This window comes from Lathyrus oleraceus, chromosome 7 (assembly GCF_024323335.1).
Source record: "Lathyrus oleraceus cultivar Zhongwan6 chromosome 7, CAAS_Psat_ZW6_1.0, whole genome shotgun sequence".
NCBI classification, from domain to species: domain Eukaryota; kingdom Viridiplantae; phylum Streptophyta; class Magnoliopsida; order Fabales; family Fabaceae; genus Lathyrus; species Lathyrus oleraceus.
The window spans coordinates 108315481-108327631 of record NC_066585.1 but is presented as its reverse complement, the minus strand read 5'-3'; the positions used below and the strand labels follow the sequence as shown (position 1 = coordinate 108327631).

The window sequence follows — 12151 nt, the reverse complement described above, 5'->3', positions numbered from 1 at the left end:
AACATATCAAGGATGACTCACTGAGGGTCGCCAGGAGGTGTATTCATTACCGACCATTGGGTAAGAATAGCCTTGTTGGGGAAAAACTGAAAATAGGATTTACAACTACCAGCTTCTGGGTAGAAGACCGAAAGGAGATAATATTCGTTACCGGTTAAAGTGAAAATATCAAGGATAAACTCAAAGGAAAGAAAATTCGTCATTAGTTAATATGAACATATCAAGGATTGACTTGCCTGGGAATGTTAAGGAAGATACCTGTCATCGGTTAGGATGAACATATCAAGGATAAACCACCTGAACAACAAAAATAGGAATTACATCTATCGAATGCTGGATAAAATACCATCAGAGAGAATATCTGTCATCGGTTAGGATGAACACATCAAGGATAGACTCCAAGGGGAGAAATAGGGATTATATCTATCAGTTATTGGATAGAATACCATTAGAGAGAATATCCGTCACCAGTTAGAGTGAACATATCAAGGATAAACTCTGCAAAGGGAGAAAAAGCAGGATTTACAACTACCGGTTACTGGGCAAAAGACCGAAGGGAGAGAATATCAGTCACCGGTTAAAGTGAACATATCAAGGATAGACTCAAAGGAAAGAAAATCCGCCATTGGTTAAGATGAACATATCAAGGATTGACTCTCTGTGGAATAAAATAGGGATTATAACTACCTTTTTACTGAGTAGAATACCAAAGATGACATTATATGTCACCGGTTAGAGTGAGCATATCAAGGATAAACTCAAAGCAAAGGAAGCAAATATCCGCCACCGATTAAGATGAATATATCAAGGATAGACTTCCTGGGGAAACGTGAAAACGATTCCGCTGGGGGGAAAAAGGTTATTTTTTCCAAGTATTAGGCAAGAAGTAACAAACTGCAAACTAAAAGGAATATTACCAGCTACTGGGTAATAAACTCTTAGGGGACCCAAAGCATCTATCTAGGTAAGATCTAGAAAGAAACGGTCAATCAAGACTCGACCCAATGAAGACATAACTCAAGGGGAGCGGTTCCATCCAGACAATCAACTAGGGAGGAAACTAAAATAATCATCATCCCCGAGGTAATAACTTAGTGGGGAAAGGAGAAAGGTTAAAGTCTTTTTGCTTATGGGGCTGACACTCTACAATTGAAAAGAGGACAGACTCACCAAACTTGTATGGGGATAAAGTACCACCATAATAGATAATAAGAGTCACAAAATGACTCAACAGGTGCAATGATGCAATAATGAAATTATATGAGTGTATATGTATATGTATATGTGTAAGACCCCAATTTTGACCCTAATATCCGTCATGCAATTTCATCATATGCATTAGCATTGAGATCATACCTTGGCATCCTCCTTACCCCTCTTTCATTGGGTTTGTTGTGGGAGAGATCACCAAACACCATGTGATTTTATCATACTTGTATATTATCATTTTACTAACCAAAATGCCAAAAATATGTCTTTGTATTTGCCTAACTCTTTTGTAGGTAGGGCATGATCACCATTGATCTATCAAGTTCATATCTAGGGTTTGAGACCCTCATGACAAGGAGCACAACCATGAATTGATCCAAGAATGGTTATGAGAATCATATATGTGTTCCATTGATCTCTACATTTCATATTGATCAAGTTTTGTTCAAGCGTTTGAGGGTGATTTTCCTTGGAAACCCTAGTTTGACTGGGTATCTTGAGTAACTTCTCCAACAAGCTATCTCACTAATTGATCAAAATTTTCAAGGTACACTTAAAAATTCATCATCTTATGCATATATGATCTACCATGAGCCAAGAAAATCAAGAGAATTTAAAGTTAGCAAGTTGGTTGATGGTGGTTGGCCAGATGAATTCATCTGATCAAAACTAGGTCTCCCTAGACCCTATCTCCTACAATTTTCACCATATGAAAATTATTCAAAAAGAAACATTACTCTAAATTACATTCCAAACAACTTTCATTTTGAGACCTAGATCTAGTTTTGCATGTAAAATCACTTTCTATGTTGAAACATTATAGGTCATTTTATCTAAACCCTAATTTGAAAGTCAGCTTCCCAAGGCCATAACTTGCTCGATTTTTATGAGATGGAATATTTCCAAGTTGCAATATCAAATTCAAGATGTCTACTTCAATTTTTATGTTTGTAGTGAGAGCCAATTCAACACTTATGAGCATGTGATATGAGGTTACATTATAGGTCATTTTTGACCTATACCATTGAACAAGTGATTTTCCCAAATTTCTAAATCCAAATGACATTAAATTGGTGACCATTTTGAAGGTATTTGAAAGAGATACAATTTTTATAAAGACAATTTTCTCATTTGAAGCTCACATAAAAAATTAAGTAGGGTGGAATATTGAGATACATGGCTTGACACTTAGAAAATTTTTCAACATGTTGAAATTTCCAAACTTCCACATCAAAATTCACCATGATCCAAGCTCCAAATGAAAAAGTGTTCAACATCAAACTTGTTCCCCTTGATCCAAGCTTTCCAAAGAATCCAAGTTCATGCATTTTGGATGAGGTTTTCTAGGGTTGCGCATGGCTTTAATAGAGTTGCACCATTGGAGAAAATAAAAAATGTAAATGACCATTTCACATTGTCTTGCCAATCAAGCTTCCATTCCACTTCATATATGATGCATTTGGACCTAAATGGATTGCTTCATAGGCCTGTACACGCCCATGCAAGCTTGTGCTTCACATTGCCAAATTTAGCAAATTTTCAAGTGTGCAATTATCAATCCCAAATGCTATAAATACAAGACTTCTGAGCTCAATTAAAACACACCTTACGCGCCAACTTTGCCCCCCAATTCAAACCCTCTCATTCTAAAGGAAAACCTGAGAATTATGAATTTGAAAATTGAGTTTGAATCTCAACTGTTGGAGATTCAAAAACTCCAGGATCCAAAGCCTTGCACCCTTGCTAATCACTTCCTGCAAGCTTCTCAAGTGTGATCAGGTCATGTTTGAAGCAAGCAACATCAAGTTCTACACAACATTGAAGGTAATTTTCAGAAAACTTCATCTCTTGGATTCTTACTCAATTATCATCAATTCTCTTGGATCTTTGGTTGTCTGAAGTCCTACCAATGTAGGCAAGAAGATTGAGTTGCTTAGAGGTCAAATCCAAGCAACTCAGTTGACACACCTCAAAATTCAACTCCATATATCTCTCTATATATTTGGAGTTAGTTAAAATTGAGGTGATATTTGTGATCTACACCATTTTATCTTTCAAATCATGTCCTCTTTTGTCATTTCTAACGTGGTGATGACTGAACCAGTCCGACCAGGGTCATCGGAGAAGATGACCGGCCTTTGGCTCTGGCGATGAGCTGGAAGTGTTCAGAGCCATTAGATGAGTTTGGAATGTTTTAATCCTGAGCACCTATTGTGATTACCATCCCTACAACACGTTGACTCGTGTGTTTGGTGGAACGCGCATTTCAGACCACTTGATATGCCACCTCAATTAATAAGGGAGATCAAGTGGTCCACATTTTTTGCTATTTTCTGATTCTCATTTTAATTAGCTTATTTTCATTAATTCATATTAATTTTAATATTGATCCAAAAAATATGAGAGTTTCACCAAAAAAATTCAAATAATTTCCTCTTTCATATTTTGAATTAAAATTATTTTTTGGATCATTATTAATATTTTTCATGATTTAATTGATTTTGTGATTGTTTTTAATTGTTTAAAAATACTTTTAAATCTTTAAAAATTCTGAATTTTTTTCTCCAAGGTCCTTTGACCTTGTTTGACCTATGATAAATCTCATGGCTACTTCTTTGGTGTTTTGATGAGGTTTTAGGAATTTGGCAAGCCAAATTTACTTTAAATGTATTATTTTAGTATATTTTAATTTGAATAAATGCCAATTAATTATGTGGACCTATTGTGATGATTTGTATAAGTTTGACTCTTGTTGTTGGGCCTTGGTTAAGGTTGATTTGACTTTGTCAAGTTAATATCATTGGATTTAAGGGATTGATGGAATGTACATTCCATCTCCCAAAATGAATGGATGATATTAATTTGGTAAAAGTCCTCCTTTGACCAATTTGAGTTTTGATCCATTCCCCTCCCTCTTCATCTCATTCCCATTCTTTATGCATTCATCTCATTTGGCCTATGATATCTCTAAGTCCTAAGGCTAGTTCATTGCAAAATCAACATAAGTATGGATGAGATTATGCCACCTCTTTTGCATACTCTTTTTGTATATGGTATGTTTCATGAGCATAGTCCATTATACTATGTCTCTAATATGCATTAACACCAAAATTCTATTGCACGGTCTCAAATAGTTGTGACTTCTACATAAGTCCAATTACGATTGCTTAATATAGCGCTAAATTTGTGACACAAAAAGGCATAACATTCTAGTTAGTGAGATTGTAAGTCTCCCCCCTTTCATGGTATTATGTGGAAACTTGGCCTTTTTTCCTTCCTTTGGAAGATGTCTTGGTTCAAGGATCCATGCTTGTGATAAGTGGGTTGAGTGTTCTCCAAAGAATGACTTCAAATAAAAAGCAAAAGCAAAACAATACTAACTTCTAACTCACTAACAACTAACATTTAATTTCAAGCCATTTACTTTAATGCAATTTAATTTTAGTCTGTATTCATTTGCCATTTTTCATACCATTCTAATTGTTTACATTAATGCCATTTTCACTTTGTTCATTTGGACCATATTGTATGATATATCTTGTTTGTGTATATTTTGTTTGTGTGGTCCTTGACCATAAATGTACATAATAAGAATAAAAACCCTAAAAGACTTTTGTGTGGACTGTTGACTTGATCTTGGACCAATTGGACTTAGAATTTAGGCAACCTTCCTATGCTAAAGGACTTGGCAAATGCCAACTTTTGTGAAACGAAGTGCTTGCAATTTGAAACTTCATCTGATATATAATTCAAGATCCCTTTGAGTTCATCTGCAACATGATCATTGTGAAGCCGTTATTTTGAACCTGTGACTTGTGGAATTCATATGTTACATGGGCCTAATTTGAAGAAGGTCATGGAGTGGCTAAGCTTGGATGTGGCTATCTTTATTTGATTCCTTGCTCTTCAAGATAATTAATTATGCATTTGTACGTTGCTTGATTCTAAATGTCCAAGGGAATTTGGGTTTCTATTGACATTCTTGTCCATTGGATTGCTACCCATTGGTCAGATCTTTTCAATCCTTAACTTTTAATTTTGTGCATATGATTAGTCTCTTTATCTCCTCCCCATTTCTTTAATTTCAAAATCTTTCCCTCCTTTTTTAAAAAAAATCTTCTTTAATTGAACTCATTTTGTTCTAAACTTTGACAACTTTGCAAACTAGAAACTTTGGCCTTATGCTATTGCATTTTCAAACTCCTTTTCTTAATCAAACTTGTAAATATACTTAATTATACTTGACTTAAACTTTCAAAAAGCCAAAAAGAACTAACTCATTCAAGCCATTTTAGGCCTTTATGCCTTTCAAACTTAAATTTTGTCAAAAGAAATGTATTCACTTTGAAATTTGTATCATGAACTACGAGGTTTTGATCCCTCATTTTTATGTTGGTACGTAGACACAAGTCCGAAGGTCTTGTCAAACACAAAAATATAATTAATGAATTCTTCTCTCATCCCCTCACTCTATTTGTTTGTAAAAATCACTTTGTACAAAATATAGATGTGCACAAAAAAAGGGTTCCCTAGGAGTACCTAGGACACTTTGGGTGCTAACACCTTCCCTCTGTGTAACCAAACCCCTTACCTGTAATCTCTGACATTTTATTAGTTTTAATTTGAAAACTTCTTACTTTTGGGTTTTGTTCGTACTTTTCCCTTTTCCCTTGGAAACAATAAAAGCGCGGTGGCGACTCTGGTGTTATTGATCTCTAGCTTATCCATAGCTTGATGATCATGAATTTACCGCTACAATATGTATATATGATGATTATGCTGACAAAACAATCACGAAGGATACAAAATGTCGCAAATTTGAATCATCGATACAATTCTCTGCCAATCCACAAAAGATCGAAACAACTGCTGGAGAAAGGAGAAATCAACATCCCAAGGCTCAAACTTAGCTGGGGCAGGAGAAGTTCTGCTGAGGGAAACCGCTGCCAACTCTGTGGGGAATTTTAGGTCAACCCCATATCAAATAGGAGACAAACCTACAGAAAAACCAGGAGGAAACTCTGACTGGGAGCGGATCTGATGGCAACTAGGGAGGAATCTGAAGTCCTACCAGAACCATGCAAACTGCTGCAATGAAATGTTCTCCCTCTACTGGAGACCAAATGCTAATTTGGCTGGGAAATAATTAACCAACTCAGCTGGGGACGACGGAGAAATAACCGTTCGGAGGAATCAACAATAACCAAGTGTTGAACAAATGTTGTCGGGGATGAAAGAGAAATCACGCCTACTGCTTGGGGAGAACCAATAATGCTCCACATTTAGGGCTTACTGCTTTCAAATTGTTGTTGATACTCCTCTTAAATGAAATCGATTGCTTAAAATTAATGCTTTTATATGTTTAAGAAAATATGTTTTTGATTAAAAAATTTAATTTTAAAAAATGATCACAATAAAATTTAAAACTATTTAGCTGAATTAAATAAGAGTAGAAACAATTGGGTAAAAGTTCAACTTTATTTAATGGAATGATAATCTGTGAATGACAAGACTTCATAGATATTTACAAATTTGAAAATGATAAATTACATGGAAAAAGGGTTATATTGAATACAATGATCTCTAATCCTTCTACCAACTCTTGATATCCATGGTGCTCTTAGCTGCTACTGGGGATCAGAACCGACCATTATGCTCAAGAACGTCTTCAAATCTGAAGATCAGCAAGATGCAGTTACTTGCCATAACCCCTAATTTTTGCATAAATTGCCCCAATGTGGGGTACTCAATTTATCGGGATAATTCTTTCTGTTTTATGTCTCTAACTTTTTCCTGGATCGCCCTTTCAGGTTTTCAATCCATCGAGACGCTCATTTTTGCCTAAGCCGCCCTTTCGGGTTTTCAACTTAGCGAGCTGTTCTTTTCTTTTTTAGGCAAAGTATTTCTTGACTGCCTCAGCATTCACAGGACGAGTGAACTCTTCACCATCCATAGTTGTAAGGATCAAAGCACCTCCTGAAAAGGCTCTCTTAACAACATACGGGCCTTCGTAATTAGGAGTCCATTTTCCCCTAGAATATGGTTTGAAAGATAAAATCTTCTTGAGCACAAGGTCACCTTCTCTGAAAACACAAGGTCTGACCTTCTTATTAAAAGCTTTCTTCATTCTTTGCTGGTATAACTGACCATGACACATGGCAATTAACCTATTCAATCAAATTCAGCTGATCATACCTGGTTTGACACCATTCAACCTCAGTCAACTTGGCTTCCATGAGCACATGCAATGAAGGGATCTCAACCTCTACTAGGAGCACAAGTTCCATACCATATGCAAGAGAGAAAGTAGTTGTCATTGTTGAAGTGCGAATGGATGTATGATACCCGTGCAAAGCAAATGGGAGCATCTCATGCCAATCCTTATACATTAAAATCATCTTCTGAATAATCTTCTTGACGTTCTTGTTTGCAGCTTCAACAACCCCATTCATCTTAGATCCGTAGGGAAAATAATTATGATGTTCTATTTTGAAGTCTTTACAAAGAGCTTCCACCATATTATTATTCAAGTTCAATCCATTATCAGTAATGATCTTACTTGGCACACCATAACGGCATATAATATGATTCTTGATCAACCACTACAACAAACAAGACCTTAGACAGCGCTTTTTTTAGCCTTAGACAACGCTTTAAAGCGCTGTCTAAACCTCCGCTGCTAAAGGTTTAGACAGCGCTTTTTTAAATCTTAAAAGCGCTGTCTAAGCCCCCCCCTTAGACAGCGCTTTGGCCAAAAGCGCTTTATAAGACCCTCTTATTTTAAATTTTTTAGGTATACCTTAGACAGCGCTTTTGAAAAGCGCTGTCTAAGCCCCACCCCCTTAGACAGCGCTTTGGCCAAAAGCGCTTTCTAAGACCCTCCTATTTTAATTTTTTTAGGTATACCTTAGACAGCGCTTTTCAAAAAGCGCTGTCTAAGCCCCCCCCCCCTTAGACAGCGCTTTTGCCTAAAGCGCTTTCTAATCCCCCCCTTAGACAGCGCTTTTTACAAAAGCGCTGTCTAAGGTATACGAAAATTTTTGAAGCTTTTGTTTTAAACCACATTTTTTCCAGGTTTATAAACCAGAATTTCTACCTGTTTTCAACCAGATTTTGACAGACAATTATCACATTTTATATATGCCATTTTGGCCTTTTTTCTACCAATTTTTGGCTAACAAATATATATATATACCAATTCAAACCAATTTTGCCTTAAATGTATCAAAATATATACAAATTTATGTACACATTTACAAGTCATTACATATACTACAAATGTACACATTAATTACACAAATTTATGAACAAACATTGAGCTCTATCATGAATTGACACCACTCCTCTTTGATTTCGTCCACTTGATCCTTTGTATAAAATGCACACTTGAATTCCTCAAAGTACTACATAATAATATAACATATTTTGAATTAATTCCAACTATTTAATTATATGAGATATGTGTAAATATAAAAATAACTCATAAGTTAGAAATACATACATCGGTGGGAATCTTTAATCGGCCCAAAGCAAGAGTATCTCGCATAAACCTCAACATGAAATACCCGTAATCTATTTGATTACGTTGTTGAGGACACTACATATGAAAAAAAAAATATGGATTATAAATCCTAAGTTTTATCAAGTGTCATCACTAATATAATAAAAAATGTGGTAATTAAAAATATACCGCCACTTTAATCCATGTAATGGAGTTGGCGCCCCTCCTTGAGGTTTGGATATCTCGTTGGGCCCGAAAAGCTTGTAGGACGCTAATAAAATAAAAATGAAGAAATTAGAACAATTCACATAAACTAAGAAAATTTTTGAACATTCTCACTTACGTGTCAATTAGGACCTTCATATCCGGGTATGTTGTCCAATCATTTCCTAACGAGTCAAGATAATACACAATTTCTCGGATAGGATTGATTGCGAGCAACAACCAATGTCCACTGTAATGATTAGGCAAATGTTAGATGGTAACTTGGAAAATAATTATAATAGATGAATTTAGAATGAAATGCTAACCCGGTATTAAACGGTATAAAAACAACTTCTCCGCATCTTTATTGTCCATGAGGATCCGAAGAACGTACTCCGTCACGGTATCCGGTCTACTTAAGATTAAACCTAAGTTGACGGTCGCGGGTGCTAAGAATCCGAATGACATGTCCAAACCATTGGGGCGCATCAATTTGTCATACAAAAACCTAATATAAAAACATCATTAACACCTCTTTTGAAACATAAAGTAAACCGGATTAACATAAAGTAAACATCATTAACATAAGTTGTTTAATTAATAAAACAAAGTAGACCGGATTTACCTAATATATGTATTCGTGCACCGTTGTTGCATCCGAATCATCGCTAGGATATAACTTATAATCAAAGCAATTGAAAACAAAAATATAATGAAATCATGCATTATCACATATAACTTATAATCAAAACAATTGAAAAAAAAAATAAAGAAACCATGGATAATTTACCTAAGTCACTAACATCTCTTTCTTTTCTTTGTTGGAATATTAATCACTTGTTTCTTAGCAATGCGTACGGATGAATTGATCCAAATTCCCTCATTATGATCGTTTCTTATATATGACTCATCCGGTATAAGATCCTCAACTTCATCATTTCTATTCAACTCATTCCGTCTAATGCATGACTCATTCTCAACATCAATATCACATTGATCGACACCGCTATCATCAGTCACTTTGTTAGAGAAAAGCACTATAGACCATTTTGTACTCTTCGGGTCATTCACATAGAACACTCATTCTCAAAAGGTTAAGTTTTATTACGGGTTTTTTATTCAAATATGTTTTACAAAAGGGATGATAATGATGGGTATGTTTGAAACCAGCGGCCTTAGTTGGTCAATAAAGGAAGCCACTCCAACAACAACAACTGGCCTCACAATAGCAATAACAAGCCAATAAACCAAAATGCTGTCGACCAAAGTCTAAACAAATGTTTCGGAAAAATATCACAGATATGGAAATCCAAGTTTGCCACAACCATTTTCATATTCACAACCATCATTTTCCAACAGCACGTTATACAGTATCTTAACTTATTCACACTATACATAAAGAAAATTCTTCTTAATGCCTTTTAGAATTATCTTGCTTGAACTTATCTACCAATATAATCACTTGTGAGATTATTCATAAGAGCTTATAGAAACAAACAACCTATTTATGATATATCCACAAACTATTTTCACCTCTCCAGAATAACATGAAAACCATTTATAGTTTATATGAAAACAGTTTTAAGTTATTTGCTCTATATAGCTTATGAATAAACATTCACTCATAAGTGCTTATGCTATCAGCACTTACTTAAACTGTTTATCAAAACAGGGATATTTGCTTATAGCTATAGGCACTACAATTAACTCATTTCATAATAACCAAACAAATGCAGCCACAAGAAATTCAAATACATTGCAGAAAACCGTTGCTTATAGCTATAGGCACTACAATTAACTCATTTCATGATAACCAAACAAATGCAGCCACAGAAATTCAAATACATTGCAGAAAAGTAATTGAGAAAAATACAGAAAAACAGAGGACTATTAACACCATAAATCAAAGAAACACAAGAGATAATCAAAAAATTACCAGGCCAGAAGCAAAAATTCAAAGCGTCCAAAACAAACAGGTACTGAACAGTGAGAGGTCCATTATCAAAATAATGAATCCCTTCAAAATCCCATTCAACTTTGGGAATAGACTCAATCTTGCTCACTACTTTCTCAATTCCTGAAAACGAAACCAATGCAACCATAAATACACACATTCGAACATCAAGAGAAAAAGAGTTTCATAATGAACGACATTAGTCGGAACCTGAAGAGTCGACGGTGACATGGGAGGAGCGGCTAGCGACCCAAGCAGAGGTAGCCCTAACTTCATCCATGGAGTTTTCACAATGCGGCGTTTGAATGTGAAACTGTGATAATAAACCCTAAAACCCAAAGCGGTTAGAAAGAAAAGAAGAAAATAAAAGTTTTATAGAGATTGTTCATAGTTTCGCGGTTTTCATGCTGAAGGTAAAGGGTACATTACGTGGGCGTGATTTTTAATTCTATAATGTGACTGACCTTACCTACCCTCTCGTTAGTCGTTACTTCTGGGCCACGAAATGCCTAATTTTTTTTTTAATTTAAAGACTTTAGACAGCGCTTTATCAAAAGCGCTGACTAAGGTCTATATTTAAAAGCGCTTTCTAAAAGCGCTGTCTAAGGGGGGGTCTTAGACAGCGCTTTTAGAAAGCGCTGTCTAAGACCCCCCCTTAGACAGCGCTTTCATTATTTTTTTGGAACATTTTCCGTGTTTTATTTTAATTTTAACCTTAGACAGCGCTTTCTTTTAAAAGCGTTGTCTAAGATGCGCTGTTAAAAGTCATTTTTGGCGTAGTGAACCTTACAACAACTTTCTTTGTTACATTCGCATATGATGCCGCTTCAACCCACTTTGTGAAGTAGTCAATTGCCACAAAAATGAAACGATGTTCATTCGAAGCTTTGGGTTCAATCATGCCAATCATATTAATTCCCTACATGGAGAAGGGCCATGGGGAGGAAATGACGTTCAATAGTGTCAGAGGAACATGAATCTTATTCGCATATATTTGACACTTGTGGCACTTCTTCACAAACTTGCAACAATCAGATTCCATTGTCAGCCAATAGTAACCTGCTCGCAACATCTTCTTTGCCATTGCATGTCCATTGGAATGGGTACCAAAGGAACCTTCATGGACTTCAGCCATCAACAGGTCTGCTGCATGTCTATCCACGCATCTAAGCAAAACCATATTGAAGTTTCTCTTGTACAAAACATCGCCATTCAAGTAGAAATTGTCGGCTAGTCTTCTCAAAGTCTTCTTATCTTTCACAAATGCCCCAGATGGGTAAATC

At 35.6% G+C, this 12151-nt stretch overlaps 2 long non-coding RNA genes across 2 annotated transcripts; both read right to left on the bottom strand.

Annotated features, from left to right (window-relative positions):
* Positions 1-8714: 8714 nt before the first annotated feature.
* LOC127100306 (uncharacterized) lies at positions 8715-9273 on the bottom strand. The gene is made up of 4 exons (XR_007794401.1): positions 9241-9273; positions 9054-9164; positions 8900-8981; positions 8715-8806 (listed from the first exon to the last, which is right to left on the bottom strand). It is a non-coding gene; the product is annotated as an uncharacterized LOC127100306 (long non-coding RNA).
* Positions 9274-10850: 1577 nt separating this feature from the next.
* LOC127105713 (uncharacterized) lies at positions 10851-11386 on the bottom strand. The gene is made up of 3 exons (XR_007795115.1): positions 11333-11386; positions 11079-11196; positions 10851-10991 (listed from the first exon to the last, which is right to left on the bottom strand). It is a non-coding gene; the product is annotated as an uncharacterized LOC127105713 (long non-coding RNA).
* Positions 11387-12151: the final 765 nt, after the last annotated feature.